Raw genomic sequence first — 8,912 nt, forward strand, 5'->3', positions numbered from 1 at the left:
GACTTTAGAGTTGGAGGGTTTGGGTGTACATATTAAATGTTAAAGATGGGCTTTTGGGCATTTTGGGCTCGGATTGACAAAAAACACAAGTTACATTTTTGATTTTTTGGATTCAGTTTTTTCCGAAAAGATAAAACTGATTGAACAGTTGCATTTGGTTTTAAAAACTGATAAGCATGAATAGTTATATTTGTTAAAGTTATGCTTTTATATATATGGCAATAAAATCATAAACTCCATAATCAATTTCATTTTTTCCTTTCTCCATATTTCACAGAGAAACACTCAATCAATTCGCCAATAATCCAAGTTCGTGTGCAAGAACTTTTGGGCTCGGATGGACAAAAAACACAAGTTACGTTTTTGATTTTTTGGATTCAGTTTTTTTCGAAAAGATAAAACTGATTGAACAGTTGCATTTGGTTTTAAAAACTGATAAGCATGAACAGTTATATTTGTTCAAGTTATGCCTTTATATATATGGCAATAAAATCATAAACTCCATAATCAATTTCATTTTTTCCTTTCTTCATATTTCACAGAGAAACACTCAATCAATTCGCCAAGAATCCAAGTTCGTGTGCAAGAACTTGGATTAGATAGTTGTATCCTGCAAGATAAATGTCCATTTGAACTATTGCACTAGTGTAGGGGCGTATTTATGTCTTATGAGATTGCTACTGCAAGCTTCTATCTTCCTAACCAAGTCAATGTTTTGTGGTTTATTAATTCAGTTTTATTAATTGTTTAATTGTGAGATATATATTGTATCATTGTGAAATTTCTATTCGAAATAAACTGTGCAATTGTTGTATATTATATACTTGACATTTGATTGTTTCTAACAATATATACAGTAAACTTAATGAGTTTCTATGAAAATGTGGTTGATATTAGAAAAAGTTGCTTATCACAACATGTTACCGGTGTTCATGGATATATACAGTAAACTTAATGAGTTTCTATGAAAATGTGGTTGATATTTTCGTGCCAAATGTTGAGTGCATCATCTATTTGTTCTAGCCTTAATTTCTAGGTGCCCTCCAACTATCAACGTTGCTTTGCTTAATTGCAAACCTTTCATCTCTTATTGTGCTTTCTTCTCACATCTCCATAGGTTGAGAAGAAAATTGCATATCTCGGTTTTATAGCTCTAATAAAATTTATATTTCTCTTGTTACGAAACTTTTACAATAAGTTTTCCTCCCATGGTCTATCAAAATAATAATATTTCACTAGAGACTATCTATTACCATAAATTTTTGTGCAATTGAAGGCAGCGAAAACAATACCTTTTTATTTTATTTTTTCTCAAAGAATTTTTTTGGTTATTTTCCTCTACAACCCTTGAGTTTCAACCCACTTTATTTGTAAGAGTAAGGAGAACAAATTTTTAAACTAAATTTTGTAAATAAAATGATATGTCACCAATAGAAAACAAGTACTTTAATTAATACTTGAATAACTTGGTCTCCCAAGCATTATCCTCCTTAAAATAATGGCAAACTATTTTTTTTGTTTTATTTTTATTTTTTACGAATGATAAAATAATCTATATTAACCTGTTGTTTTGTCTTTTTTTTTCTTCTTTTTATGATCGATAGGGCAATAAACTATTATTTCACCTTTTATTAAAGAGTAAACGAAGTTTTTGAGGTCTTTTAAATACCAATTCCAATAAAACTTTCAGTGTAAGTAACAAGATTTTTAGTTTGCATACTAATGAAAAAGTTAACCAAAATAAATCTACAAATATTACCATATAGAATTCAAAATAATTATACGATTGCCATTTTCTTTCGACCGGGCAACTGTATTCCCAACGACCTTACCCGAACAGTCAATCTTAATAACCAGATTTCCACTAACCTCCTTGTACTCCATTGTGTGCGCATACATGAGCCAAAGGGAGGAGCATTACTATTTGCATTCTGATAAATAACCATGATTTTTTATGAATATTGCAGACTAGAATTTCCAATCATTCTCAGGGGAGAATGGGTCAATCATGACATCGTGGCTAAGAATACAATTTCAGATTTTTACTTCTCGCACATTCTTTGTTAACTTTTATCCCTTGATATATTTCAATTCATCCGATCCGACGGTCGAAAATTAAAAGGATGTGTGAGAAGTAAAAGAAGTGTGTGAATATCACACCCCTTTACTAAATCCTAAATTGTATAACTCCTTCAAATATATCAAGGGCGAATATGGTATCTTCTGTAAATCATCCGGTAGAGCTCTCAACAAGCAATGACCATATTTAAGAAATGACTAGACACATGTTAAGACGTTATCGTGACATCATGGGTTAACAATGCAATTTGAGTTTAAATTTCTCTTCACATATATCGCGTTAACTTAGTTTTTCTACTTTCCTAGCAAGTTCGGGTTCGTGCATTTTCAGCTTTTGGATAGTAGAAGGGTCAAGTTGCTGGGAGACTTATTAGCAAAAAAGCAGATTCACACGGCAATACATAAGTCTAAAATTACTTGTCACTAATTCAATTCTACCGAGTTTAGTTTGTCTCTCTTAATATTCAAACTTAACATAATAAACTAGTAATTTCACTTCATGAAAATCTTGCTCATTGTTGTTTGACTTGTTTCCTTTCTTTAACAGCTAGATGTTCATTAATTATATGTTAATAAAACTTGCTCTTCATCTTCAATTGATCTAATATAGCTCTGACTAATTAAGTAGCATAACTACAAGATGGTAAACAATAATCCATGGTAACTTTTTGTAGGATCAAGTTCTTCTTCTTTGTGTTGTGTGGCTCAGGCTGTTTGAGTCTTTTACTATTTTAAATTTGTTGTCTCAACATTATCTACAATGGCCTAAAAATTTGAACGAATCACCCTCTCATTATAATATAGGGTGTGCTAAACCCTATCCATACACCCATTTTTACTTCTTACACATCTCTTGTTAATTTATATCATTTGATATTCTTCAATCCATCTGATCCGACGGCCGAAATTTATAAGAGTGTGTGAGAAGTAAAAAAAAATGTAGATATCATACCCCTATAATATAATCGGTATTGCAAGAAATGCAACTAAGTTGTTTACGAGCAATCATCCTTCCACCCTAAATTACGTGTTCGGTTCCTCATCTCCCAAAATCGTTCATATAAAGGAAAATAAAAAGTGTAGGACATGGAAGATAAGAAAGCAATTTTAAAAAAAAAAACATGACCCCACGAAAAAATAAAGAGTAAACATTTTTCCTTCAGTTTGTCTACTAATTTACCGTCCTAGAAAAAGTTGCTTATTGCAACATGTTGCCAATGTTCATGGATATGTACAGTTAACTTAATGAGTTTCTATGAAAATGTTGTTGATATTTTCGTGCCACATGTTGAGTGCATCATCTATTTGTTCTAGCCTTAATTTCTAGTTGCCCTCCAACTATCAACGTTGCTTTGCTTAATTGCAAACCTTTCATCTCTTATTGTGCTTTCTTCTCAGTATTCTCACATCTCCATAGGTTGAGAAGAAAATTGCATATCTCGGTTTTATAGCTCTAATTAGATTTATATCTCTCTTGTTACGAAACTTTTACAATAAGTTTTCCTCCCATGGTCTATCAAAATAATAATATTTCAGTAGAGACTATCTATTACCATAAATTTTGTGCAATTGAAGGCAGCGAAAACAATACCTTTTTATTTTATTTTTTCTCAAAGCATTTTTTTGGTTATTTTCCTCTGCAACCCTTGAGTTTCAACCCACTTTATGTGTAAGAGTAAGGAGAACAAATTTTTAAACTAAATTTTGTAAATAAAATGATATGTCACCAATAGAAAACTAGTACTTTAATTAATACTTGAATAACTTGGTCTCCCTAGCATTATCCTCCTTAAAATAATGGCAAACTAATTTTTTTGTTTTTTTTATTTTTACGAATGATAAAATAATCTATATTAACCTGTTGCTTCGTCTTTTTTTTCTTTTTCTTTTTATGATCGAAATAAACTATTATTTCCCCTTTTATTAAAGAGTACTAAAAAAAACGAAGGTTTTGAGGTCTTTTAAATACCAATTCCAATAAAACTTTTAGTGTAAGTAACAAGATTTTTAGTTTACATACTAATGAAAAAGTTAACCAAAATAAATCTACAAATATTACTATATAGAATTCAAAATAATTATACGATTGCCATTTTTTTTGGACCGGGCAACTGTATTCCCAACGACCTTACCCGTACAATCAATCTTCATAACCAGATTTCCACTAACCTACTTGTACTCCATTGTGTTCGCATACATGAGCCAAAGGGAGGAGCATTACTATTTGCATTCTGATAAATAACCATGATTTTTTATGAATATTGCAGACTAGAATTTCCAATCATTCCCAAGGGAGAATGGGTCAGTCATGCCATCGTGGCTAAGAATACAATTTCAGATTTAAGTTTCTCTGCACATACATCACGTTAACTTATTTTTTTCTACCTTTCTAGCATGTTCTTTTTCGTGCATTTTTAGCTTTTGAATTGACTTATTAGTGAAAAAGCAAATCACATGACGAATACATAAGTCTAAAATTACTTGTCACTAATTCAGTCACCAAGCTTAAGTCGTCTATCTTAATCTTCAAAATTAACACAATAAGCTAGTAATTTCACCTCATGAAAATATTGCTCAATGTTGTTTGACTTGTTTTCTTTCTTAAACATTTGGATGCTCATTAATTATATGCTAATAAAACTTGCTCTTTATCTTCAAATGGTTCATAATCCAATACAGCTCTGTTACTAATTAAGTAGCATGACTACAAGTCTACAAGATGGCAAAGCATAATCCACGGTAACTTTGGTAAACCAAGTGTCGGTAGGATCATTGTCTTCTTCTTTGTGTTGTGTGGCTCAGGTTTTTTCAGAGTCTTTTACAATTTTAAATTGATTGTCTCTACATTATCTGCTACGGCCTACAAACAATTGATACAGTCACCCTCCCAAAGTAATATGATCGGTGTTGCAGGGGATTGTAGGTTTAGTTGTTTACAAGCAGATATGTTTTATTTTTTTTAGTACATCGATATTTTTTTATTTTTTTTAGGACATCAATATTTTTTATATTAAAGAATAAAAGAAGTTTGGCTGAGCCACACAATGAATAGTTTAATTTGATATCAAAATCGTCATCCACGAGATTCAAACCTAAGACCTCTACTTTTAAGTGAAGAGGAATATCGTTAGATCGTAGTATTAAGTGGCGCAAGCAGTCATTTTTTTGTTAAGAATAAATCTCATATTTAATGAAATGAGAGACTTTGTATGTTCTTATAATAAGTAGTTGAGGTACTCACCCTATTGTCAATTATTTTTATAGTGAAATGTCAATCTTTTTTATGATATCAGAACAAATTATGTGGCTCAGGCTGTTTGAGAGTCTCAACATTATCTACAATGGCCTAAAAATTTGAACCAATCACCTTCTCAAAATAATATAATCGGTATTGCAAGAAAGGCAACTCAGTTGTTTACGACCAATCACCCTTCCACCCTAAATTGCGTGTTTGGTTCCTCATCTTCCAAAAACTATTAGTTTAAGTAACATAATTTTCAGTTTAGGTATCAGAACAAGTTGTGTGGCTCAGGCTGTTTAAGTGTTTAGGAATTGGGATCTTTTAAATACCAATTTCAATACAACGATTAGTTTAAGTAACATAATTTTCAGTTTAGGTACCAATGAAAAAATCAACTAAAATAATTTTATAAATACTATTATAATTCAAAATAATTATATAATTGCCGCGTTTTCCGACCAGCCAACTGTTCGCAACCACCTAACCCTTACAATCAATCTTAATAACGAGGTTTCGACTAACCTCCTTGTACTGCGTTATAAACGCATACATGAGCCAAGGGAGAAGCATTACTATTTTTGCATTATGATAAATAACCATGATTTTGATGGGTAATGTAGACTAGAAATTCCAATCATTCCCAATGGAGAATGGTTCAATATGACCTATAGACTACAAAAACTCAAATTCCTTTTTTGTTATCTTCTGTAAACCATTCATTAGAGCTCTCGGCAGACAGTGATCATATTTGAGGAATGACTAGACGCATGTTGGGGCGCCATCATGACTTCATGGGTGAACAATAAAATTTCGCGTTTAAGTTTCTCTCCACATACATCGCGTTCACTTTGTTTTTCTATTTTCCTAGCATGTTCTGGTTCGTGCATTTTCAATTTTTGGATAGTGAAAATGTCAAGTTGGTAGCAGATTGACACGGCGAAAACGTAAGTCTAAAATTCATTGTCACTAATTCAATTTACCAAGCTTAATTGGTCTCTCTTAACCTACAAAATTGTCATAATAAGCTAGTAATTTCACTTCATGAAAATCTTGCTCGATGTTGTTTGACTTGTTTCCCTTCCTAGACATCGAGTTGTTCGTTAATTATATGCTAATAATACTTGCTGTTCATCTTCAAATGGATCATAAATTAATATAGATCTGTGACTAATTAAGTAGTATAACTCCAAAATGGTAAAGCATAATCCATGATAACTTTTGTAAATCTGGTGTTGGCAGGATCATGTTCTTCTTCTTTGTGTTTTGTGGCTCAGGTTGTTTCAAAGTCTTTTACTGTTTTAAATTGATTCTCTATATTATCTTCAATGGCCTACAAAAACACTGAACCAAACACCCTCACAAAAAGAAAGGGGTCCTCTCCGGATCCCTTCCACCTAATCCTCCTTATTAAATAATATGTATCCTTTAAATTTGATCTAATGGCTAAAAACACGGATCTACTTTAAAAGTTATAAGTTACCGCAGTCACTCTTCCAGCCGAAGTTTCAGTTCCCCCCAAAATCGTTCATATAAAGGAAAAGAAAAAGTATAAGGGAGTTTTAACGAAAAATCCGCGGTACTGTTCATTTTAACGAAAAATCACATTTTTACACTAAAAAATCAAACCTAGTACTATTTATTTTGCCCTTTATTTTATCTTTATCGTTAAAACTTAACAATTTTAAATTATTTTTATTAGTTTTCTTAAAATATAAGATATTGACGATAAGAAAGCAATAAAAAAGAAAACACTATGACCCCACTAAAAATAAAGAGAGAGAGAGAGAAAAAAAGAGGAATCTTTCTTTCTTTATGGGCAGAAAGATAAGACTTGCTATAGTCTTTCAACACGTAATCGTCATGGCAAATTGAAGAGCTCTGAAGTAGTTTTCGTCGAAAGAGGAAGACTTGTTGCGGTCTTTCAAGTCAACACCTAATTCCATTTAAACTACCTATTTTACTAAAGGGATGTACCATTTACACATCTATTCTTAGTTCTCACACTTTTTTTTTTACTTCTCACATACTACTTGTTAACTTCTGTTATTTGATCTACTTCAATTTATCTAATCTGACAACCAAAAATTAAAAAAGTATATGAGAAGTGAAAATGGATGTATAAATATCACACCCTTTTACTAAATCCTAAATTGTATAACTCCTTCAAATATATCAACGGCGAATATGGTATCTTTTGTAAATCATTCGGTAGAGTTCTCAGCAGGTAATGACCATATTTAGGGAATGACTAGACATATGTAGGGGTGTCATCATAACATCATGGGTTAACAATACAATTTGTGTTTAAGTTTCTCTTCACGTGCATCGTGTTAATTTAGTTTTTGTACTTTCCTAGCATATTCGGGTTCATGCATTTTCAGCTTTTGGGTAGTGAAAAAGTCAAGTTGCTGGGCAACTTATTAGTAAAAAGCAAATTCATACGGCAAGACATAAATCTAAAATTACTTGCTTAATGTTGTTTGACTTGTTTCCTTTCTTTAATAGCCAGATGTCCATTAATTATATGCTAATAAAACTTGCTCTTCATCTTCAATTGATCTAAATATGGCTCTGTGACTAATTAAGTAGTATAACTACAAGATGGTAAACAATAATCCATGGTAACTTTTTGCAGGATCATTTTCTTCTTCTTTGTGTTGTGTGGCTCAGGGTGTTTGAGTCTCAACATTATCTACAATGGCCTATAAAATTGAACCAATCACCCTCTCAAAATAAAATAATCGGTGTTGCAAGGAAATGCAACTTAGTTGTCTACGAGCAATCACTCCTCCACCCTGAGTTGCGTGTTTGGTTCCTCATCTCCCAAAATCGTTCGTATAAAGGAAAAGAAAAAGTATAACCGTGTGGGACAAAGGAGATAAGAAAGCAATTAAAAAGATAAAACAGCATAACCCCATGAAAAAAATAAAGATTATAGCTGCATATTTCAATGAGTTTAGAGGTAAATAATCATGAATTTTTAATTAAAAGATCATTATTATAATTTGGTTAAAGTTGAGAAACCATTACCACAATTTTCTTCAAATAAAAAAAAAATATAACCGTGTAAGACGTAGGAGATAAGAAAGCAATCAAAATGATAAAACAAGGGATGTGATATTCACACACCTTATTTTACTTCTCACACATTTTTTTAATTTTCGACCGTTGGATCGGATGAATTCAAGAAGATCAACAAACAAAAATTATCAAAGATTGTATAAGAAGAAAAATAAGATGTGTGTATAGCATATTCCTAAAACAATATGACCCCACGAAAAATAAAGAGAGAGGTAAAGAGGAATCTAACTTTCTTTTGGGCAGAAAGAAGGAGACTTCGTTATGGTCTTTCAACACCTAATTATCGCAGCAATAACCAGCTACATAATTTGTGCACTTTTTGTAAAACCCCACCCCCAAATTATTGTAATTTCTTTTGTTTCTCTAAAAAGTTCGTGAAGTTTACATTTTAGTCCCCATCCATTTGCCCCATCCGGATCACTTTTCAGATTTTCCCTTAAATCCTCACCCATCACTGCCTGCCACGTGGCAGTCTCTCAACTCACTCTCCCTATCTCCATTCTTTCCCCTA

General features: G+C 31.9%; 1 protein-coding gene across 2 annotated transcripts in view; it reads left to right on the forward strand.

Annotated features, from left to right (window-relative positions):
* Positions 1-8,912, forward strand: part of LOC137737820 (putative disease resistance RPP13-like protein 1) — a 68,767-nt gene that overhangs the window by 19,593 nt on the left and 40,262 nt on the right. The gene's annotated exons all lie outside the window — the stretch shown is intronic.

This window comes from Pyrus communis, chromosome 11, assembly GCF_041283825.1.
Source record: "Pyrus communis isolate YQ-2024b chromosome 11, ASM4128382v1, whole genome shotgun sequence".
In the NCBI taxonomy this organism is placed as follows: Eukaryota; Viridiplantae; Streptophyta; class Magnoliopsida; order Rosales; family Rosaceae; genus Pyrus; species Pyrus communis.